We start from the raw sequence: 24,121 nt of genomic DNA, 5'->3' as shown, positions 1-24,121 counted from the left end.
CCAGTGTAATTTTGTTTAAATTCAGAACGTGTTCTGACAGCCCAGGACCATATGCTCAGAAAGGTGCAGCTCCTCTTCTGCTCTGATTGTTCTGCCCCTTCAGATGCCTCCAAGAACTTTTCAACTGCCCAAAAGTTTTCTAGCAGTGTGAGAAATTGGGCAATGAATGCAGGGGGGCAGAGAGGCAGATGACAACAAGAAGGGAAAAAGCCTCCTTGGCTTTTGGAGGATGGATGGATGGATGGATGGATGGATGGATGGATGGAAGGAAGGAAGGAAGGAAGGAAGGAAGGAAGGAAGGAAGGAAGGAAGGAAGGAAGGAAGGAAGGAAGGAAGGAAGGAAATGCCAGGATATTATTGAGCTGGGTGTGGAAAGGATAGTAGTGATAGGTAGTGATTATTTTATCAGTATGGATGTGGAGCCATGCAGATATTCTGATGGACCTTAAAAGGTTTTTGGCAGTTCTGTGGTGTTTGCATCTGCCATGAAAAAGCCCCACTTGTTCCCCACATCCATGTTCCAAAAGAGGAGGCAGTGTCCTTCACTTACCCTTGTGCTGTGCTGCTTGGAACTCCCACTCCAGCCTGATGAATTCATTGTGTCTCACAGTGCTGCAGCTTGGCTGCCCCAAACTGGCTGAGTGTCAAATATTTCAGTGCAGTAATTGCCACAGCTTTGTTCAAAGAGCTTTTTCTGCATAAGATATGATCTACGGGTGACCACAAGTAAAGAAGAAAAAAGAATATTAATACATTCTTTTAAGAAGGGAAAACACTAACGGGAAGCAGAGTAACAGTTCTGATCAATAATGGACAGAGAAAATGTGGGACAAGAAAATTCAGCAAAAAGTCATTTCTGGCACTTTAGAGAGGCAGAGACCACCGAGCAAAGGCCTTACAGACATTGACATGTGGGTGTTGAAAACTGAAGCAGTGAAGAAATAAAGAAGGGTAGGTGTAAATGTGCAGGTTTTGGATGTGGAGCAGTCAGGGTTTTGAGTTAAAGCTCAGTCTCACCATGGTACCTGGGCAGGAGTTGGTGTGCATGTGAGTTCAGCCTTCCATGGACAGAAATAGGAGAATAAAGAGACTCTGTCTCTTTGAAGCATTTGGGTGCTGGAGAATAAAAATAAGGAATTTCCAAGTATCATTATGATTAAATGAGTGGAAGCAGTACAGTAGGGTTTTAATTTAAGGCTGAATTTTAAAAATGTAACAACACATACAAAACTACAGAGGTGGGGAGGTTGTTTTGCAGGATTTTTGTTTGCTTTAGAAAGGGAATTTTCTTTCCCCCAGTTTGGGCTGCAGATGGGTCTCGTGGGATTTGCCTTCTGACATACGGGAGATATTCAGGCTTTCAGATTTCATTACCACTTTCTTCATTATTGTGCCTTGAGGAGCTATAAATAACACATGGCTAATTTGTGAATATGGCACATTCTGGGGGATGTGTGTATTTTAACCAGGGCACCTTCTGACATTTGGCAATTGCTTTACAGATTTGTTATATAATTTCATAAGCAATAAGTTGTAAGAGGAAAAAAATCTAAATTTATGTGATCCAAAATCTGCCCTCATTGCACCCCTACAGCAGCTGTGCTCCTTCCAGGTCTAACTGAGGACAGATTTTAAGTCAACAAGCACATCATCCTCGCTCTCATGCTAAATAGGTCCACGCCCTTCTGGGCATGCATGCTTTGCTGTGGTGGATCCACGGGGGTCTCTGGTGGTCTTCTGAGGCTGAAGTTCGTGGTCTTCCTCTGGGTTGAACTTCTGAACTTTTCCCCTCTGTGCATGCGCTTTTGGTCCTTTGGTGTCTTACCTGAGTGTGTCTGTTAGTCCTGATATGATTGGAGACAGAGGGGTCCCCTTATCTGGGTTCTTTGCATTCCCTGGTCTTCTCTGGAATTGTCTTTTATGCAGGAAGCTCCAAAGATTTACATTTCCCTATGCCCTTTGTACCATGGCAGAGGTTTCTTTCATGATACATTCATTTTGTTAGCTCAAGTGAACTCCGAAAATCTCTATTTCAGCCTCACCCAGTGGCCAGAATGGGCCCTGCCTTGGGGTGGCCGTGGCTCTGAACCCGTTTTGTGTTAGCCATGGGGCGCTCCCCCATTGTGTGTCAGGGCATGAGGAGGGGGCATTCCACCATTTTGTATCAAGGTGTGGGATTATGCCACCATTTTGTGTCAGGCTCTGGGATTACTCTGCCATTTTGAGTCAGGCCATTGTCACTCTGCCATTTTGTGTCAGGCCGTGAGTTACTCCATCATTTCTTGTGTGGACAGAGGCTGAATAAGGCTCGAGGGGTGAGGTGTTTCATAAGAGTGAGAAAATCCTAAAGCTGCTTCTCCTGCTTCCTTTGGCACACACCCCCCCTGTTTTTGCTTCCCAAGTGATAACATTATTTACAAGCGTGTGATTCTGACTTGAATCCTGGGATGGGAACAGAGAATGGCCTGGAAACTGAAGTGAGGTCCATAACCTGGGTACCTGCACAGGGAGGTTCTGGGGCACTGGGGACTTGTACCCTCCACGTTATGAGATGTGGATGATGGGTAAGGTCAGACAACTGGGGGGGTTAGGGCGGGAGGAAAGTAGATCAGCCTGGATCTGGAATTCTGAGGACTTCTATACCTCTGTTACGTTTTTCAAGTTCTTCTACTTAACCAATGCAGTGTTGGCATATCTAGAACTGATGCTAACTACGACAGAAGTATGGTACAAGTCATTAAAGCCTTGCAATTTCCTTTTTTTGATTTGAGTTTAGTTTTCTGCATCATGGATCCCATCATCCCAGGCTGGAGCTGTGAGTGCAAAGCTGAGATTTGCCTGCCTGGCCAAATGTCCCCGCTGTCCATGCGTGGCTCTGGCTCTGGTTGCCTGGAGAGCACAGCCACCTCTGCCTTGTTTTGACAATGAAAATGCCAAGCACCTGCCACAGGTGTTGCCATGTGTCACTGCAGCAGGGATTGGGGCAGCTTGGGCTGTAGGAGGCTGGCTCAGACCAGGCAAGGCACCAAAATTTTGCCTTTCCTTCCCAGAGCTTCACCTCTGCTGGCATGCTGAAAACCCTGAGAGGCTCCAGGCTGCATTTGCCTTCTGCAGAACGCTGCTGGGAGTGTAGGACATTGTACATCAGTGCCCCAGCACCGAGCCAGGAGCAGTGAGGAGGTGCCTGGAACACTCGTGGTGCTGTGGGGCAGGGACGCAGGAGGGGCTCTCTCATTCCCAAGGGAAGGTGAGTGACTGAGCTGCTGTGCAGTATTGCCCAGGAGAATTCACCAGTACTTTCCTGTTGCTTGCTGGAGATCCTTGAAGGTGTCAGGAGCCTGAGGCTTGGGAACAAAGGGTATTTTGGCAGGGAGTGATGGGGTCACAGTTCTCCTGCTGAGCCAAGCTCCTGGCCTCTCCTGCTGGATTCTGGAGCCAGCCCTGCTCCCATGAGCTGAAGGGGCTGCAGCCCTGCCAGCAGTGTGTGAGGCCACCAGCTCTGCCAGGTCCTGGTGCAGGGGGCTCGTGGGTCCCTTCCAGAGCTGCTTCTCCCATGCCAGGCAGGCAGGGCTCCCTCGGGCTCCCTGGGATGGGGTCTGGCTCAGGGAGGGCGTCTCCTGCAGAAGGTGCTTCACTGGGGGGCACACAGGCCTTTTTTGGGCACTCTGTGCTTACACTGGCTCTTGGCTCCTGCCCACAGCGTTGGGGTTGGCTTTTTAATGAGTCCAGAGAAATGCCATTAAAAAATCAGTCTGGGTTTTTTCTTGAGGAAGTGGCAGTGTGGATAACAATGCTTTGCAAACGGTTTTTGTCAGTTTTTGTGTTTTTTGAGGATGTCCAAGCAGTGACTGAAGGGTTACACTGGGCTGGCTTCAGCCATGCAATGCTGGAACTTGAAATACTGTGGGGTTTGGTGCTTTTTACTGCATATGGCCATAAAACAGAGACTTTCCCATAAGGTAGATTAGGGAGGCTCTTTGATACTTCCATTCAAAGAACAGCTCTTCCAGAGGGTGAGCATTAACAAGATGGCAGTGTCAGATTTTCATGACAGGGTTCTGACTGAGCAGATCATTAGGGAGAAAGGATCAAAGCCACTTCCTCATGTTCCATTGCAGGTGGATGTGAGTGTGGCGCTGGCACACAAGCTCAAGTAGCAAACTTCACAGGAGGGGAAGCTCACTCCTCCCACCCATCTAGCCTTGAAATTTCCTTCCAGTGAGCCACAAACTTGTGGAGTTTCAAAGGAGTTACATTTTAATCCAACTGCAAGGGCTGATACAGCTCTGATGAGAGACTTGGATATCAGAAGAGATGTTGGCTCTCCTTCATTGCTAGGGAGCAAGACCCAAATACTGTGTTAAACAATTAAGTGTTTAATTCTTAGTGGCTTTCCAGTAATCTCCTTGGTCTGGAATTGCTTTTGTTTTTTCCTAAGGGTGACTTACCTAACAAAAAAAAAGAAGAAATTGCCTAAACATTTTTAGCCAGTGCAGTAAGCCAGGAAATTTTACTTTGTAAATTTTATTAAGGTAGATTGGTAATTTATTTAATTCTAATTTATTAATGTAATTAAAAATTCCAAATGTTACCAAATTGAAAGCTGATTTAATCATTTAAATGATTTAATGTGTAAGCCTCCTGTGCTCTGTGTCTGCTGGTAGGACACTCAGTGCTTTCTTCCCTGGACACAGAATGTGTAACCTAGAGCCTGGAGGCATGGGGGCTCTCAGATCCTGGTCTCAGGGTGTTCTGCAGGCAGGAAAGGCCCTTCCCCTGCTCCATGGATCTGCTGAGCTTGCTGGATTGCATCACTCACACTGATCTCCGAGGGGAGCCAGCTCCTTGTGCAGCTCAAACACAGCCAGAGCTGCACCCAAGGTAAATGTCACACAGCAGGGTCGTAAGGCACGCACCCAAAGTGCTTCTCAAACTTTTCACAGACACTGCAGCACATCTGCAGCGTTTGACAGAAAAGAATAGGCAAGGGCACCAATGATTGATCCATGTTTTCAAGAAAAAAACTGAAGCCATATTTCCAGCAGGGGCTTCAGACAGACATTGATGTATTTATGGAGAAGGAGCCTGCGGGCGCCAGCCTCGGCATTGCTGAAAATGTTTCTGCTGCAAGGATTTACAGCTGGGGTGGGAGATTCATTGCTGCTCTCCTTATTTATTGGAAACATCTCTTGCAGCTGAGTAAAGCATAAATATGAAATTAAATCACCACAACTACTTTGAAGTAGTGCTAAGGATACTTTCTAAACCTGCGGGGCCAGGACAGCTTAAAGCTGGTGTTGAAACACAGTTGAGATGCACAGTATTTACTGATCCATTATTCCATCCCTTTATAGCTAACACGTAAAATCACACATTATTGGAGATTGCTGCTGTTTTCTTATATGAAATGCTCACCAGGAGGGCTCAAGGGCAGCATGTGAGATAAAGGTGCATCCATGAGTTTCTTTGTGATTTATAGCTTTCATGCCACTGTAAAATAATTTTTATTGTTTATTTTACCAGCGCGTGGCGTAAGAGAACTTTATATGCTCTTGGAAAACAGCTTCATAAACAACAGCAGCTGTGATAGGAGCTCTCTGAGGCACAGACAGAGGTGTGAATATTAGCCACTTTAGGTTCATGTTCTTTGTCCCTTTAGGTCACTGCAGGTATTTGAAGTGGCCTCAGTTCCATGGGCCAGGGAGCGTGGGAGAGCAGGGCAGGCAGGAGAAAGGGGGCCAAACACAGCCCATCCCCAGGAGCAATTAGTGCTGATGTGTTATTCTGGGTGATGATGATCCTTAGTTTCTACACAGCAAGTTTTCATCTCCACATCTTGTAGCTCCTTAGCTCAATTTTGCAGGTTGCAAAACTGATTAATTACACTAGCAGCAGTAGTATAATTAGTGCTGATTATTCCCCGAGCTTTTTCTTCTTTAATCATCTGTTTAATTGCAACTAAATCCCTGTTTATCAAATAGTGTAGGTTTTAGCATCTGAAGACAGTGGATTTTGTTTCAGTCTTTCACCTTGAACTCAGGCATTGTTATAAAAGCTTTGGGAATATACTGATTATACCTGGATCAGGAGTTGGCATTTTTTAGTATCTGGTCATTTGTCAAATGTTTTGATGTTATAGTTAGCACTTTCTTTAAAAATCTAGGAGAAAGAGATGAATAAACAGGCTGGAGACTCTTCTAAATGAGGTGCCATATTTACGCTGTTACTCCATAGCAGCATCCAGGTGAGATCATGAGGGAGAATACCTTGTGGGGCAACCTGGAGAAGTTGGAATTGTCTTTAATCAGGAGCTGTCAGAGTAAAAGAAAATACATGGAAGCAACGTGTGACTGTTTTTCAAACCATAAATGCTACAAAATCTGAAGAAATAAGGACTGTACCATACTGAGGTGCTCTTTGTATTATCACAGTGTGATTATGGACAGGACAGAAGAGAAAATCAGGGACACCTGGAGCAGTGGTGGAATGGCCTAAGAAAGGGAAGCAAGTCAGGCTTGCTCCACCTCAAATCCTTCAGTAGGGCAGGAGCTGATAGTTCTTCCCCTTCATCCAGCTTCTGCTGGGGCCCTCTGCTTCCCTCCCCTCTCCTGCCCCCACAAACTGCTGTGAGAACAGTTACTAATGATGATGAGCAGGGTTTTTTTCTATTTTAAAGTCCCTCAGTATGAAGATCTTTCTCCTTCTATCATTCTCTAACTACTTCAAAAGCCAATGTAGTTCTTTGTCATTCACAAAGAACTTTTTTTTGCCCAATAGGAGCTTTTCCCCTTCATCATTTTGGTAGCTGCAGCACATCTTGTCCAAGTGAAAGGAGCACAGGGAGAAAAGTCCCCTCTTGATCCCTTAGGAAGGGGACTGCTGCAGACCTTCACTGGTGGTTTGTCACACTGATGGGAACAGGAAGTATTTGGGCAGTGCCAGGAACATTTCTGTGCCTGTAACCCACAGTCTCCACAAGCCCCTGCAGGCAGGGAGGCTGTGCAGCCCCTCACACTCTCCCTGTGTGCAGGGTGACCCAGGCCCTTGGCAGGCAGCTCTTCACCCACTGGCCTTGGCCTGCTCAGCTGTGCACCTCAAATGTGTTGGGGCTGCATTTAAACTGGGTGGTCAAGGCATTCTCATGATTCTGCTGCTAAAGATGTGCTTAATCTTTCCTCTGTGTGGAGAAAAATAATCTTTTATTATGGTGACTTGTCTTGATTTAAAATTACCATATGCTGCTGATTGCTTATTAAAATTGCATTCGTGTAAAATGCTGAAGTTTGGTTTCAGTGACATTACTGAGTAGGGTTGGGGCATTATTTGTAATAGATGATGTGTAACTACACTCCCTGCAGATTTAGCAGGTATTACTTTTTCCTAGAGCAGAAATACTTGCCTGATGAACAAGTATATAGTGAGAAAGAAGAGCTCATGTTCTAGTCATGACCTTGTGCTCTTTTCCTTCTTCTTTCCCATGGCTGTAAAGCTTCATTCTTGGGCGTCACTGCAAACTGAAAACCCAAGCTGTGATTCTGGCCCAGTGCAATCCTGACTCTGAAGTCTGAGTTCCCTTTTCAGGCTGATGTCTCTCATCAGGTCACTGCAGAGAAAACAGGGAGCAGTGAGATGGGAAACAACAGGAGCTGGTTCACAGGTGGCCTTTTTTCTTCCTCCTGACCTTCCAAATCTGTGATGCTGCTGAGTTGTAAAGGACAAGCTGTGAGAGGTACCTCAAATTACATCATTAGATTCTATTAGCCTTTTAGATAATTCTTCTAATATTTCTAACCTTTCCAGCGGCAGTAAATTTACCTGGGCTTTGTTGTGCTTTGAGGTTTTTTTATTAGATTTCACACAAAACCCCATTAACTTCTTTAGTTCTGTTTGTCCCTGCTACAAACACCATCTCATGGCACCTGTTTTATTCCTTCCCACAGCTGGCAGTGTGTGAAACACAGGCAGTACCCAAAACTCCTCCATCCCTAGCAGTGGCTTCAGATGCTGGAGGAAATGAGCATCGTCTGCAGCAGAGTCCTTTGGTTTCTCCACAGCTGCTGGTACTTCCCCGTGTGAGTCTGGAAAGGCCCTTAGGTGTGGCAGTGAGGATGCTGGCAGGATGTGGGCCATGGCTGATGGGGCAGGAGTTTGTTCCTGCCATGTGTAAAAGGAGCCCAAGGCTGGGAAATGCAAAGCTGAGGCACCAAGCTGTGCCAGGGCTCTGGGTGGGCACTGGGTGCAGACTGTGGGGCACAGCTGGGGCAGGCATGGGGCATCCCTGCACTCACCCCTCTGCCTGGTGCCACCACCAAAGGGGAGCAAATTCCAAGGGAAACAGGGAAACTCCCTCAGCATCAGCTGGGGACTGGAAGCACAGGTGGAAGAAAAAAGTGTTATCAGTCTGTCAGCCTGGGAAAGGCAAAAGTAAGAAAACTATTGATTTTTTACCATCATTAGAGTCAGTAATGGATCGCTTCCTTGTGAGAAATGACCTGTTCTCCTCCTTTCTATTCCTGTTACTTTTGTAATCAGTTTTTATTAGTAACCTATTTTCTCTAAATTACAGCCCAGATTTCTCAACAGATATCAAACCATCTTCTCAGTAAGAATACCCATTTAATTTCTTATTTCTACTTGGAAAAAATGCACTTTGCAGTAAAGTAAGAGTTGTAAGGAAAGTGATATTTAAAACAGAATTATGGATATAAAAATGTTCTTTGCAAACCTTAGTTAGGTTGTCTTCTTTGTCGTACAAATTGTTCAACTTAAATCTCTTCTTAAATCTTTCCCATTGAGGACTGGATGGCAAGATCCATACTGGTGAGGTGGTAAAGGCACATTCCTGGGTCTGATTCTGCCTCTGAGGCTGATGGGCTTTAGCTGCCTGTGATGAAGTCTCTGAATTCCTTTGTATCTTCCTATGAGTTTACAGATTAAGTCACTGGATTTGTCATTGGGCTTGGGGGTGTTGCATTTAATACTTTTGGCTATTTTTGTTCTGCCTGGTCAAATACTTGACTGAACCTCTGTTTTCTAGTCCTTATTGGGTAGCCATGAGAGCACTGTGACCCATTCTGCTCAAAATTCCACCATTAACCATAACTGACAGAAGGACACCCTCTAAAAGAGTGACACCAGATGGATTGTTCTCAGCCTGCAGCTTTGAAACAGTTTTTACTGTTCTCCAAATAATTCTGTCATTACACATAAAAATGGTCAGATAAAAAGTATGCTGTGTCTTATCAGAGGTGCAGCATCTTTTTATTTTATTAATGTGCAGCTTAATGAGAGAGCCCTGCAGTAGGATCAGTCCCATTAATTTGTAGAGAACCCTGCAGTAGGATCAGTCCCATTAATGTGCAGAGCTGTGTTCTGTACATTGCTGGCTCTGGAAGAAAAGTAGATGTTTAGAGCTGATCTTTCACCTGCACACCAGACCCCTTAGGCTTCGTTCTGCTATAAATAACAAAAGGTTTGGGGGGTTTTAGCTGTTGTTTTCAGTCAACTATTTACTATGCCCTGATTACAAGGAATATTTGGAATTACACAGAAACCTTCTCTTCTCTCAATGCCTCACAGCTTGGTATTTCATTCTTTTAGTTGTTCTTATTGTATCTGTAAGGAGAACACAGGAATGGTGAGTTCAGCTTTGATCCAGGTTGGCTCTGGCATCAACATCTCCTTCCCTCAGTTCCCTGTTTCAGTTCAGACAACTGAAAAGATGTTTATTCCTTAGCAGGGCAGAGTAACCAAAGCACTCTGAGTCTCTGCAGGCACAGGTGGCTTTGTACCTCCGCCCTGGGCTCAGATATTTTGGGATGTGTTAATGTTTTATGGTGTTAAAGCAATTTCTTTATCTGATGGGATTCCTGTAGGATGTCCTGCAGGATAATAATCAGGCTGATAATTCCATCCAATCACTGCAAGGCTAAAGAAGAAGAAAAGAGGATGCAATTACTGAACAAGGCTGTCCATAATGGGCACTGCTTGTGGATGGTTCCAGGAGCATGGCAGGAGTCAAGGGTCCATGGTAGCAAGAAATGAAGCATGGCACTGAAATCTTATTCCAGGCTTCTGCAGGATTTTGGCACAGCTTTAATGTCTTTTATTGAAAGGAGACTGTAAGTGTGACACAGAGAATTGCTGCTGCTGGATTTTCATATTATCCAGAGGGTGCCAACCAGGGATATTGAACAGATGCAGTGTTCTCAGAGTAGGTGAACCAAGAGAGCAAAATTTTATTAATTGAAGGACCTAAAATATTTTGTATAACAAAGAGAGTTCTGTGCAGTTAGGAAGTCCCAGCCTCTAATCCCCACTACTCAGAACAGCAGACTCTCCATCCGAGAGAAATTCTTGGATTTGTGCATTTGCACCCTTCTCCTGTGGCCTCTCTTATCAGGTGTAGGAGCCATCACTGAAGGGGTTTGGTCCTGCTCTGTCCTCCCTGTCCTGCCTTTTCCTCCTCCCTGTCCTGTCCTGTGCTCCTCCCTGCAGCAGCTGTCACTGAAACGCTGCCCAGGTGGGTTTGGTCCTGGATCCTCCATGCCCAAGAGCCAGGGGGAGGCGAGTCCCAGGCTGGAATGGAGTCATGGGCAAACAACTGTGCAGGACTCTGCCATGATTTCAGGAGAAAACAGCATTGCTGGATGTGAACTTTCCAAAATGGACACGGGGGATCAAATTAAGGGGAAGCTGCCAAGGGCAGTGCAGCTCAGAGGATGACCCTGGCCATGGCTGAGGGGGGCGCAGCCAGCAGCTTCATGAGCAAGGGAAGGGGGGAGGACCTGATGTCAGGAGATGAGAAAGGTCAAAGGAATTCATGGCTGCCTGTGCTGACAGAGCAGTGCCTGGTCCCATGACCATGGATATTCAGAGCATGGATGTGCTGCAGCTCTTGGGAGAACCTGGCACTGACCTGGGGTTGCTCTGCCTCGCTGCAGGGCTGTCCTCACACGCCTCCCCAGGCTGGCTCCAAGCTGAGCATTGTCCCCTGCAGTCCCAGAGGGGAGGAACAGCAACAGTCCCATCTTGTACCTCCTGTGGGCAGTACCACTGATCCCCCAGCACAGGAGGGAGGACAGGCTCTGCTGCCAGCTCTGCCACTGGGAATTTTCCTGGAAGGCTCCAGTTACCTCAGGATTCTTCACTGGAGAGTGAATGCAGTGTAATGCAGCAGCTCTGCTGCTCTGTGGTTTTGGTTAGCACCACATGGTTTTATATCCCATCCTAACAAGTAAAAGAGGTATGAATGAGGAAAGAGAACAACACAGAGGGTTTTATGTAGCAGTTGTTAAAATTAGTTGCTTCTACTTCACAGGAATTTGTAACAAAAATTTTCAATGTGTTCCTTGTTACGCTTCTTTTTTCCCCTCTCTTTTGTAGGCCACAGAGCAACAAACACTCCCTCTCCTTCCTGCCATTTATCTTCTCCTTCCTTTTTCTTAAGGGATAGAAGAGCAAATGCAAAAAAGATGTATGAAAAGCAGAACATCCTTTGAACACAGTGCATTCCATTAAACCCAGCAGAAGAAATCTGAAATATTGTCAGTTCTGAGGCATCACCCCCATCTTCGCTTTTGAATTAAGATGTATCTGGATCTACTCTCTTCTCTTAGCAGAGCTGAAACTTGGGAGAATATGTCTGGAACTACTATGTCTCAGGGAAATCTACAGATTTCAAAGCCCTCATCTCTCAGGAGTTTGTGCCTGAACCCATCACACAATTTGGTCTTATTTTTGCAAAAGGACTTCAGAAATTTTAGATTGTAAACTTGATGGATTATATCCTGATATTTTTTTCTCTTGAAGCATCAATTGCTTCAAGTTTCTGAACCTGACAGAGAACTGAGTCATTTATTTTTCAACATTAATAGGGAGAAGCTGTTTTTTAGCATTTCTATTTTCTTCTCCAAAAGGCATGTGACAGGCATCAGCACATCTGTACAAATGCAAATAATTTACATGTGAGGACAAGCTGAAATTTGGCATTCTCAGGCAGATGCCATTTATCCATCAGCATTCACATCTTATCAACACATGTAGACACTTCTGGTTTTGAAAAACTTCACTTATCACTTGTTGAATGCTTGAAGCTGAACTGCTCTTTCTGAAAAATATTGTTTCTTAGATTGACGGATTCTGACGATAACTTAAAAAAAAGTTGTCAAAAACCCCGACCCACCGGCCTGTGCCTGCTGTGCCACACAGACACTGACAGGGGCCCAGAACCAGCAGAGTGGTGCCTTTCAAATATTCACAGTTTATACTGGTCAGTTACATATGAAGTTCATTAGAAATTAATACTGAAAGTTTCCTGTTTAGCAAAAATTGTGGTTACTTAACAGACACTTTTTTTTTCCTGTTGCTTTTACAATTAGCTGGTTTGTTCCTGAGAATAATTTCCTCTTATTTCTTTTCAGAAGTTCATATATCTTTTCTAATCAGCCAACCCACGTGTTTGTCTTACAGACAAATGCATTATGTGCTACATATTTCATCCCTGAGTGGCTGCCTGAAATGCATTTCCATATCTACTCCTCATGAATCAGCAGAACACCACGATAAATCTTCACTCCCTATAAAACCTTTTTTAATGGAGGTGTATCCTCATTCTGATGTTCTACACTCAGCTTTGTCAGAGGCACTGTGGGCCCTCTTTCCTTAAAATATTGGCTTACTAAAGATTTCAACCACTGTTTGTAAGTGTGAGAGAGAGAGAATCCACATCTTCTGTCTAGGATCACTGAAGGACAGATGAGCATTCATACCTGGGCAACTCTGGCAGAAGAAGGATTTCTTTGCAGCAGCCCATGTAATTAAAGAGAGGATGAGCATGGGTAAAAACAAGACTCCTGACTCTCCTCTCCTGCTCAGTGTAGGGGGTGAGCAGTGATCACAGCTTGCAAAGCTGTTCCCACCTGGCTGGGAACAGAGAGAGGTGGCCCAGCTGCAAGGAACCAGAGCCACGGGCTCAGACAGGCCCTGGGACACAGAGAGTCACAGCCAGCCCAGGAATGGGTGGGGATGGAGTAATCCCAGCCACTTCAATCCATGTGTGGGACAGCCAGAGGGAGGTGGGTAGGGTGGCACAGGCAGCACCCAAAGCTCTGGGGTGGCAGGAATGGCAGGGATTTTCTGGGGCCATTAACGTTTCTGTAATTCACCAGGGCACGGACACGAAGAGCGTTGGGGTGGCCACCGCTCCCTCCAGCAAGGAGCTAAACCAGTTTGGGAGCCACTGTTAAAACCAGTCTGATTGTTGTTTTCAGCAGGAGGTCATGCTGCCTGCTCCACAGTGGACGTGCCTGCAGGTGTCTGCTTTAAGTTACTCCACTTACTGGCATATGGAATAATAAAAGAAACACTCAATGGCTTAGGGCAAGAGCAGCATCCCAAATGGGCTTTAAATGATAAACAAATTGGAGCAGACACTTGTATCCACATGAGCCTGATGGTGCTTACCTCTGACAGTAAAAGCACAGAATTACATCTGGCTGGGAAATCCCTCTGGGCTGGAAGTAACTGGCAGGTGGAACAGGACTCAGAGGAGCACCACTGCTCTGTCCCACTTGGCTTTGGACGCCTGCTTGTGTCCCCAGCAGGAGAGAATGCTGGGATCTCAGAGCAGGTGTGGCAGCTGTGGTTTTTAGGTGCTTTTCAAGGCATGATATCATCTGTTACCTTGTGCCATTCTTCTCCTTGAGTCACTTCAGCAGCCATTCGGAAAGAACTGCAATTCCAGTTCTGGGCTAAATCAGGTAGAAGTGCCTTCAGTGTCTGCATTTGCCGTGCTCATTTCACCTCAGCTTTCTGTGGCTCTTTTCCAAGCATGTCCCACACTTCCCTGGCTCTGTTTAGTCTGGGAAAGGTGTAAGAAAATTAGCTGGAGGTCATATGGCTGCTATCCATGCACAGCTAATTCTTTGTGGGAACAGATGCGAGTTGCAAAGAAAGTGAATGCCTGACTTTCCAAAAGGACTGATGGACATCTGTCTGGGAACAGCCAGAGCTGAGGGCAGTATCTGCAGTGAATCTTTGCTTACCTCGCTGAGGACTGGTGGGAGTACCACGTGCCAGTGACATTATTCAAATCAACCTGGATTTAAAATCAAATGTCTGGGTGTGATCAGTCCTTTCTGTCTGGAACCTAAGGAGATGGATGCAAGTTCCTTTTGTCTAAAGCTGGCACAGCCCAAAACAGCCGGCCTGGGATTCTATTTCGGTGTAATAGAAACACAGTTTTCATAGGTGTGATGAATAGTGCTGACAATTTGCTTTAGTAAGCCTGAGGAGTTTAAAGCATGTAACGAATCCAAACTGATTTCTTTGGTGTACACGAACTACAGATGTCAGGTTGGGTGGTGACTGGGTGCTGTGGTGATGGGTCCTTCAGAATATAAAGTTGGGCTGAGCTGATGCATTTCATGTCATGAGCAGCTGGATGAGCCCTGAGCACCAAACCCAAGTGATTCATTTCTGAGTGGTGGTGAAAAGAGAGGGGGGTGCTTGAATAAATCAATGGTGATCTTAATAAACTGGGAGCTTCCCGGTACTAAATCTGTCTGCATCTGATCTGAGTGGCAATTACCTGTCAGAAATTAATCCATCATGGCAAGCTCCAGACAAACTTTCTGGCAGCAGATGTTTCAGGGAAGCTGTTTGCTGTGGGAAATTCATTGTTTGATGCAGCATGCCCAGAACAAAAGGCAAGGCAGAAAACATTTCCAGAGTAACAGCAATAACTTCTGTGTCACACCTAAGGCGAGTTTATTGGTGAATATAATCTGTAAATGTGGATTTCCAGCATAAATCAGCCAGTGAAGAAGCACTACTCGTAATTCAGCCCATCCCAAAGAGATGCAGTAATTCAGTATTTGTGTACTTGTGAAAGCCATGCTATTTCTAATAACTTTAAATTCAGCATTATTAAACCCCTTTCTGGGCTACAGCACTGGTGCCTGCCCAACAAACGTGGTGTGATCCAGCAGCCAGGCTGTTGGAGGGAGCTCCAAGAGATTGCCCAGAGAAATGTGTCACACTGCCTCAGGTCTGGATTCAGCAGCTCTGGGGCCACCTGTGCAACCCACACCTCACACCAAAACCCAGAAGAAATTGGGGAAAAATATTTGCCTGCCCATTGGGCATAGGTTCATTGACTTCCTGTCATAGGAGGAAGGGCTGAGTGTGGGCTGTGTGAAGGATTTCAGTTCAGGTACCTAAACTCTGGTTTTTCCCTGACACCCTCCCCACCCTCTGACACGTGGCTGGGCCCTTCTGTGGCAAGAACATTGCTTTGCAGCCACCAGAAAATTGTCACACAGCACTGCTATTTTCTCATCTGAACGGGCACCTTGAAAGTGGCCTCTGGGGACAGGCTGGACTTTTGATGAGAAGATTGCTGTCTCAGCCAAATTATACCCCAAAAGCTGCTCCACTGTCTCCTCTATCCAAACCCTCTGTTCCCTTTGCAATTAGAACAGCAGAATCCATCGCTCCTTTCAATTTTCATTGTATCAGGAATTTCCTTTGCACATTTTCCCCCTCTCTGTAGTACTTCAAATCCGTGTTTCATTAAAAGCTGTTCCTAGCATAACTGGGAGCAATTCCCTCGTAAAGTCACTGCTGACAGATGGATCCATTTATATCTGAGGCTGTGCTGGGCTCCTTTCCTTGTCCCCTGGGCCTGGTGTTTGAGGATTCCTCTTTTGTGTGGGTGGCTCAGACAGCCCCGGCCTCAGGAGCTGTACCCAGGGTGTCATTCTGAGCTCTGGACAGCTGATGGCTGCCAAAGGTTTGGAAAAAACCTCCTGGTCTGCCCTACCTCTCTCATTCATCAGTGCACAGTGCACTGGGGTAGCATTTCTGCAGATATCAGGAAATATTTCATATTGCTTGTCCACTCTTCTCCTTCTTTCCCTGTTATTTATTTCCCTCTGTTATTTAGCTTGGAAGGGCTGTGGGTCCTTTGTGCACATCACTGCTCAGGCCTGTGACAGGAGATTGTGTCCCCTCCAAGGGGTTACTGCCTGAGCAGTGCCTCCAGGGTCATCTGTCCATTCCCCTGTGCCAAGGGCATGGAGGAGAGCCAAAGGACAGGAAATAAATGGTCACTGCTGTCCCAGGACACTGCAGGGGTGCAGGGTCCTTCCCTGGATCCTGCATGGGAGGGAATGGGTGGGCAGTGAATGCCAAGGAACCTTTCAAGTGAGGATAAATAACTTTTACCTAACGCAGCAGAGAAGCTGGAGCTGGCAGAGGGAAAAGAGCAGAAGTGACTGGCATGGAAATGGTGCTGGCAGGACACTCCACAAGGAGCAGAGGGAAGGATCCTTTACATCACAGCCTGGGCACAGCAGGCACAGCAAGTGGAGGCTGTGAGCCTCAGCCCGGCCCTTTCCTCTCTTTGCCTGGAGGAGAGGCTGCAGCTCAGGGCTCCGGCAAGGAGAACTCCGAGCAGCCTCAGAAGCAGCTGGAGGAGCAGTCACAGCCCCTCCACCTCCTTAAACTCTGTATTGATATCTGCAGAAAGCAATTTCATCCCTCTTTCCTTCCCACCCCACACAAGGAAAAGACAAAAATCGCAGTTTGAATTACATTAGCCTTCAGGTCTTCCTCAGGATAAATAATGTTGCCTGCAGGTTTACATTGGGGATTGAGTGTCTGCATTCTGAATAACTCTGGAAATAAATTAAAGGAAGGGAGGCCCAGCCTTTAGCTCTTTTTCTGGGGCTTTGTTTTACACTGTGATTTTTACACAGCACTTTTGCTTCACCTATGTTTGAGGACAAAATATAAAATGTTTTTAGCAATGTCTTCCCTTGCCCTTCCCTTTTCCATTTTCTTAATCTAAACATGAACTTTGTTTTTTCCAGCTCCCTCAGAATGGTGAGGCTGCCAAGTGGCATTCCACATGGAACTGGCTGCTTTGTGGCTCACCCTGGGACTCTCAGCTCTCCACAGATCCATCACTTCTTCTGTGCTGAGGCTCCTGATTCGGGCAGCGCTTGGTGCCTGACAGCTGCAGCCCAGGATGTCCCCTCCTACCTCGGGAAAAATTCCACAGGTGAGTTGGCAGTTCTGTGTTCAAGGTATGAATGTCCATTTCTAAGGGCAAGAGGTCTGGAGATCCAACCAACATATTCCCATTTTTCTTACACAAAAGAATGAATGGATACTGGCAAAGAGAAGCTGTATTTATTTTTAGGACAGTAGTGGGGTTCTGCTTTCAGAGCCCTCTGGACCAGCAGATCACTGTGTGCTCTTTCCAGAGCTCCAGACTTTACCAGTGGAAAGGAGGGCACACTGTGAAGCAAGGAAATGTTTTCTTCCACAGTGTTTAACTAGAGCAGGCAGCTGTTTGGTTACATATGGTGTATTTTCACCCTTGTGTTTTTGTGTTCTCTCCTAAAATCAGCAAGACTGAGGACTGATTCCAAATATTTCACTCCCTGTTGACTTTGACGTGTCTTTTTTTTTTTCCCTCCCCTCTGACTTTCCTTGGGTTTAGATGTTTGGTTTGAATTATCCCTGTTTTGCTTCACATTATGACTAAGCAGGCTTTTAATGCAAACACCTGAGCACAAAAAATCAATATTAAGAAGCTGTTCTGGTTGAATTAAAGCATCATGGTTCCTGAAGTGGGATACTTGAGGTCTGGGATACCTCAGCTGTAGAAATCAGATTCTGCTAATTACAAATCCTATAGGAAATTTGAAAATTAATTGTGTTTCTTCTCAGCAAGGGCTGTGTAGTGTTTGACTGCCTGTTTCATTGAGCTGAGGCTGCTCTTGGGGCCCATGACTCATATGAAAAAGGGAAAGGAGCTAAAAAACACTAAAAACATACTTTGTGTGATTTTCCAGCCTGCTCGAAAACAGCAAGCAGAATTCTGTTTAGCTTTATGGCAGGGGAAGAGAGTTGGTTTTGGTCTTTGAAAATACATGTAGCTCTGAATTAGCATTCAAGGTAATAGGCTGCTGCTCTGCTGCTGCTGCTCTGCTGCTGCTCTGCTGCTGCTCTGCTGCTGCTGCTCTGCTGCTGCTGCTGCTGCTGCTCCTGGGCTGTCACAGGGATTCCAGACGGTGCCATGGGCTCGGTTTCCAGCCTGCATGGAAAAGGGGCTGTGCTGTGGGCTCAGGGGGAGCATCTCCTGAGACTTGTCCCTTCAGGTTTGACAGTGACAGCTCCCTTCTGTGCTAAGGGAGAGCAGAAGGACTAGGTAATGCAGAAATCACTTTGGCACATCTGGGAAAACACCTCCGAGTTTCTTCCCCTAAATGCTGCAAACAGGTGGGAACTGCAGCTGTCTGAAAAACCTCATCTTATTTCTATAAAGAATTTTGATTGTTTTTTTTAGATAATCCCCACAGTGAGATTTTTCAGTTCTGAGGTGGTTCTGATTTGCAACAAATGCTGTTTAAAAGACAAAGGGAGACAGACACTGCAAAGGGTAAAAAACTCCATGCAAGCAGAATTTGCTAAATCTCCAGAATTAGGATGGGAGTGTGCCCTGACAGAGAAGCCTTCCAGCAGCACTTCCCAACATCTCCCTTGGCCCATGTGCCACAGGAACTGGAAGTCATCACATCCACTGAGACTTCCACCCTGTACTTGGAAGGCCACAGTACCTTCAGTGCTCGTGGTTTATGGGATCAGGAGGGGACTGTCACCTGTCACCCCTGTCACAGGTGGTGACATGTCTTGGGGCTGAAGCTACGTGAGGATCTCTGCTCTGTCCTTGTAACCACAAACTGTGGATTAACATTGAGGTAAGTCTTAAAGTTCTGAGGGCAATGCAGCCTTATGGAGATAAATGACTTTAAATGCACCTTGAAGCAATTGTGGGAATTTCTATGCTAGGAACTTATTTGTATGAAATTGTTATTCATATGAAATTGTGATAAAGCTCTGAACATAAACTGGAATTTGAAAACCTTGGCTTTTGGCTGCCTTTCAGGAAAGGCATTTTATTTTCACGCTGTGCTTGGTACTCCAGAGTGAAGATCTAAGTGAGATGGAAGGGTAACTGCCATGGGCCGTGTTGCACTGACTGTGGAAGTTATTTCACACAGCTCTGGGAATTCTGGCACAAGCTGCCATCACCTTTTTATGCTCTCATGTATAAAATCTTGCCCAGTAAGGCAGCTGTGGGTAGACACTGAGAGCAATGCCTGAGGCAGCTGCTCAGCTTGTTCTGGCAGGGGCACAGGCTGGATGGGCAGGGCTGGTGCAGAGCTCCTGTCCTCAGTGGGTTTGCCTCTTCTCCCTCACTTCTGCCTTCATCCCCTCTCCTTAACTGTCTAACTTGGAAGTCTCTGCTTTGCTGCCTGTCCAAAGAGCAGGCTGCAGACTGACAGGGAGAAATAACCACAGGAATTCATTGCTTGATCAGTCACCTCGTAGTTCTTGGCCTCAGGGCTGACTCTGCTGGCTTGTGCACAGCCATCCCCGCAGCTGGCACTGGAAATGATTCCCTGTGAGCCTGCAGGGAGGTGCCACACGTGGGCCACCTCTTCAGCATGCCTGTCCCTTGTGTGCTGTGTGCCCCTGCCAACTAAAACTGATATTAACATCAGAGATAAGCAAAGTGCAGGCAGGTGCTGGGGGAAAACCTCCCCTTTTCATGTTCCTGTGGTGTGCAAGTGAGATTTTGTCTTTGAGTTTCCTGGGCTGAGGATAAATGGATGATTCTCTTCTTTCCTTGTTTTTCCTCCAAACAGCAAAAAAAAAAAAAATACTGCTTCCTTGAATTCCAGTTCAAATTAATGCAAGTCTGGGGGAGAAGAAACAGACAAACAAATGAGGAAGTGTTTTATATTTGGGATTTTCTTTCCATCTCGTGGCAGATGGGTTTGGTGTGTTTTACAGCTGCCTTCTGAAGTCAGTCTGTTACTTTGCCATTCCTCTGTAGCAGAGTGGCAGTGCTGAATCTTTATCATATTGATCGTTCCCCAGGCTTTCATCTGGGGCCCAGGATAATACACAGCGTTGTTGTTGCCTTGTTATTTTTCATTTGTATCTATTGATTTGCTGCCAGGAACTTACAGGCCAATTTGCAAAAAGATAGGCTGTGATTTATTTTTTTCTAGAAGATGATGTCACGATGGGAACGCTTTTCCAAGGCTGCCAGGCCTTTAGGTTTGATTTCCTCCTCTCAGGAGTGCAGCACAGGCACAGATGGGGGGCAGGGTTCCCCCTGGATGTGCACCTGCAGTATCCGTGACTCTCTGCAGCTCCTGTGGATACGTGGCCGTGCAGGAGCCCACACCTGAACTGGAATTGTTCTCCTGGGAATGGCTCTGCTCTCACTCCCCTCTGTGCAGCTCAGAAATAACAAAGTCAGGGCACCGACAGGGATGTGGCAGAGAGGGCAGGAGGGGAGGAGGCACTTTCTGGGTGTGACCACAACGAGCCACCGAGGTTCAGCATCCCTGGCTGGCAGGTGCTAAAAACAGACATGAAAAGTTATTTTTGGTGCATATTTTTTGTTTGCTCAGGTAACATCAGTTCCCTACCAAGCAGCAGCAGCCCAGCTCCCAGCAACTCTGTACACAGAAGGCCTACCTTGGAAACAAAACAAGGACTCAAATTCTCCTCATCTTCCTTTGACTCAGTGGTGTTAGGTTGCAGCAACTGGGAAAGCAAGGACTATAAAAGTCGGTGAAATTGTGCTTTAATTCCTTCAGTAGAAAACTCCTGCTGCACAATTTACCAGGGGTTCGTTTTTAATCACTCCATGCAAGAAGTGCTGAGTGCAGCAGGCTGATGTATCCATGCACTGTGCTGTGTACTGTTATTTTTCCCTGGAACCCATCTAGGTAAATCAAACCCTCAGTGAGGAAGTCCCAGTTCATGCTCTCCTTACACTGTGTTGAGTTTTCCTGGCATCCTTCCAGCAGGAGCCATTTGACAGGGAATTTTCTGTAGCACAGAACACCTTTTCCTGCCAGTGGAGATTTTCAGGTGTGGGATTGGTGTGATGTGGCATCCTGGTTTGTGGCGCAGAATTGGACACTGATGTTAAGCCACTCTCACCAGCACAGGTCACTGGAATCCCCTTCCCAGTCTCGGGGGGTTTTGTTCTAAATCACGGATCTCTCATGGAGCTCCAGGTAAGGCACAGCCCAGATCAATCCTCAGCCAGGGCACGGTACCTGTCCAGTACTGAGCTGCTGCCCTCACCCTGCAGGAGTGTTCCAGAGAATATTTCCATTTGTTCTCCTCTCCCGCTTGTTCAAGTTTTCCTTCACATTCTGACACTATTTGGATACAACTGTGTTAGACAGGAGTGAGGTCAGGTGAGATTTCCTGCTTTAAGTGGAGGTGTGAAGTCACAAAATGTGCTGTGTCTGGCTGTGAAATGCCTGTGAAAGCTGGCACAGCAGCATATAGACACACATATATACATACAAATACTTCCGTGTGTATTTATTTTAATAGCTGAGGGAAAAAAGATTACTATGTTCCAAGACTGCTGGAAACTGTCTTCAGCACTGTTGTGCACTAAAGTGCTATTTACAGACACCAAAAAACATTCCTTCTGGATAGTAATCATTACATTTTGAGTTGAGATTTTTTTTTTTAATTGGAGAATTAATTAAAAATACCAAATCCTTTCTGTAGTTATTAAGGAATCTTTGATTTTTACATGTTTTTATATAAAATGTTTCTGAATATTAGACGTAGAACATCTAAGTTGTCATTTCAAGATCTCTCCTCCTTTAGAAGCATCAAAGGTGTTACAAAATGGTCAGTCTTCTGTTTCAGTAGGGCTCAGTCAGAGTTTTTCCATCTGACAGCTCAACAAACACAAGGAGTTTCGTGTTCTGCTTTAATATTAAATGTTGCTTTATAAATCACAGTAACTGCTTTCACCAAACCTGACTTCTGCTTTATTTCAGAGACCTGCCAAAGGAAAGCCTTGCACCTGTCAGTAACTTGTGAAAAGCGATTCCTCATTTCTGAGATCCCTGCCAGGAATGGGAGATTTAGCAAGTTTCCAAGTTCCTCAGACAATTGGAAAATGCCCCAAGCCCCTTCTGCAGTCGTGAGTATAGATATTTGTTTCTCGACTTGGATTTACTGATTGACTGGGACATTCTGACTGCTCCAGGGACACTGAGAAGCTGGGGTGTCTGTGGGGAATCAGTGAGCAGAAGCCTGAAGTGAGCTCAGAGCCAAAGCACAGCCTGCAGTCAGTGAGCAAACCCTGCACAAACCCAGCCTTTCGGGGCTGCTCTTCACATCTGGCAGCTACAGCAGATTCAATTTGCCTCACTCCCTGTGAGAAAGGAGAACAGCAGTGAAATATGAGTTAGGTTAGTGTCTGTCTGTACAAATCCTTCTTGGGTGATCAGTAATTAATGCATTAATTGCTGTTTTTCCCAGCCCTGTTACATGGTGCTGAGCTGGGAGGTGGTTCCTGCCACAGCTCCTGACCTGTTCTGGGCAGGGCTCTGTCTGAGGCAGCGTTTGTGGCTTGGTGGAGCCCTGGCCAGGGTCAGGGGTTCAGCTCCTCTTGGGGCTCTGCAGCCTTGCCCAGCCAGCAGGTCCCTGAAGGGTCACTGAGGCACCACGTGCTGCCTTGGCTCTGGGAATGGGAATGATCCATGGCAGGAGCCCAGAGGATGAACGAGGCTCAGCCCTGGCTGGGACAAACCCATTCCATGGAGCTTCAGCACAGCTACTCCGTGTTGGCTCCCACAGTAAGGAGCCCTTTGGGGCACTCTGTCTGTGGAGCTCTCCTTCCTCTCTGCTCACTCATGGAAGCACATTCCAGAGCTCTGGCAAGCCCCCACCTCTTGCACAGAGCTGTTCCAGAAGAACTGCCCAGGCACATCCAGCTCCCGTCTGTCCCTGGAGCCTCGGGGATGCGGGCTGTGCTCCACAGGCAGCAGCAAACAGCAAACACAACCTCCTGTCACAACAGCCTCTCCTCTCACCTGAGGTGCTGCTGCAGAACAGGGCAACACCTGCACCTGCAAAGGGCTTGGCTGCTGCAGAGGCCAAAATTCCACACCAGACCAAATCTAGTGGATTAAATGTCAACAGCCATGACCTTCCAGTGAGACTTGGAAATGCAGGCACTGGATTCTGCTGGGCCAATCTAATTCTTCATCAATCTCTTCTCTGTCTTTTGATATCAGTAAGGAATGTATACGATAATAAATTATTCTGTGATAATACAAATATTTTTAAAGTACCCCAAATTAATATTTTTAATATAATCTCTATTAGGAAGCAAATATTCCTTAATATGAAAATATTTCTTAATATGAAAATCCATAGTCACAACCTGGAAGTGGTGAATGGATGCATTCCTAAGAGAAGGAGTTAAAAAGGCGAATCCTGACTGTTGGGTTGAGTTTGAGCTCACACTGAAATTCAGCAGCCTCGGGGCACCTGTGCAGCCTCACAGAGGAGCAGCTGGCTGTACCAATTGCTCTCTTTTGATACTTCACCTTCCAAAACTGTTGCTCTTCCACATTGGTCTGAAATATATTTACAAAATATGTGTATAAGGCATGTGCAGTTCACATGGCAAGGGTTGGGGGTTTTTCCTTAGCAAAATACAAACTCTGTCAGAAGTCTGTGTGAAGAGCTTTTCTCTGCACAGAAGATGTTATCCAGCAAATTCAGCTGCTGCAGTTGCAGCTGAACTTGGTGGCCAAGTCCATTCTGACAGTGCCTGGAATGCACAATCTGCTTTTTTCCCCCCAGAACATTCCCTACTCTCTTAGTATTACTCCTTTTATATGATCATGCTTTTCTTAAAACTTAAGAGTAGGCATTCATAGAAATCCCTTTTCCTTTTCTCTCTCTTTGGGCAGGATGTCCTCCCGAGGATGATGTGTCACCATGTGAAGACTGATCTCAGGAAGGACAAAGCAATTCTGAAGTGAGTCCTGGCGTTTCCTTTTAACAATCAGCATTCCTGGTTCCCAGGACTCGTCCTTTTCTGTAAGGCCTGAACACTCAAGTCATTCCTGCGTGTTCCCTGCAGTGTTTTACTGTCTCAGACAAAGGGATCTTCAGAACTTTCTGAATTGATTCAGCAGGAGGTAACAATGCACATTTTATCCCAAAACAGCACTCTGAATGCAGTGTCTGATTGCCCATT

General features: G+C 46.0%; 1 protein-coding gene across 3 annotated transcripts in view; it reads left to right on the top strand.

Moving 5' to 3' along the window:
* Positions 1 to 24,121, top strand: part of LOC110484350 (uncharacterized) — a 182,360-nt gene that overhangs the window by 152,194 nt on the left and 6,045 nt on the right. For all 3 annotated transcript variants that reach the window (XR_014954942.1, XM_085578332.1, XM_085578333.1), the window contains 4 exons: positions 3,051 to 3,247; positions 16,875 to 17,065; positions 21,903 to 22,048; positions 23,832 to 23,899. The gene's annotated coding sequence lies outside the window, so the exon portion shown is untranslated. The remainder of the gene's footprint in view (positions 1 to 3,050; positions 3,248 to 16,874; positions 17,066 to 21,902; positions 22,049 to 23,831; positions 23,900 to 24,121) is intronic.

This window comes from Lonchura striata, chromosome 4 (genome assembly GCF_050655825.1).
Source record: "Lonchura striata isolate lonStrDom1 chromosome 4, ASM5065582v1, whole genome shotgun sequence".
In the NCBI taxonomy this organism is placed as follows: domain Eukaryota; kingdom Metazoa; phylum Chordata; class Aves; order Passeriformes; family Estrildidae; genus Lonchura; species Lonchura striata.
The sequence above is the reverse complement of the archived record's forward strand: the minus strand, read 5'-3'. Positions and strand labels throughout refer to the sequence as shown.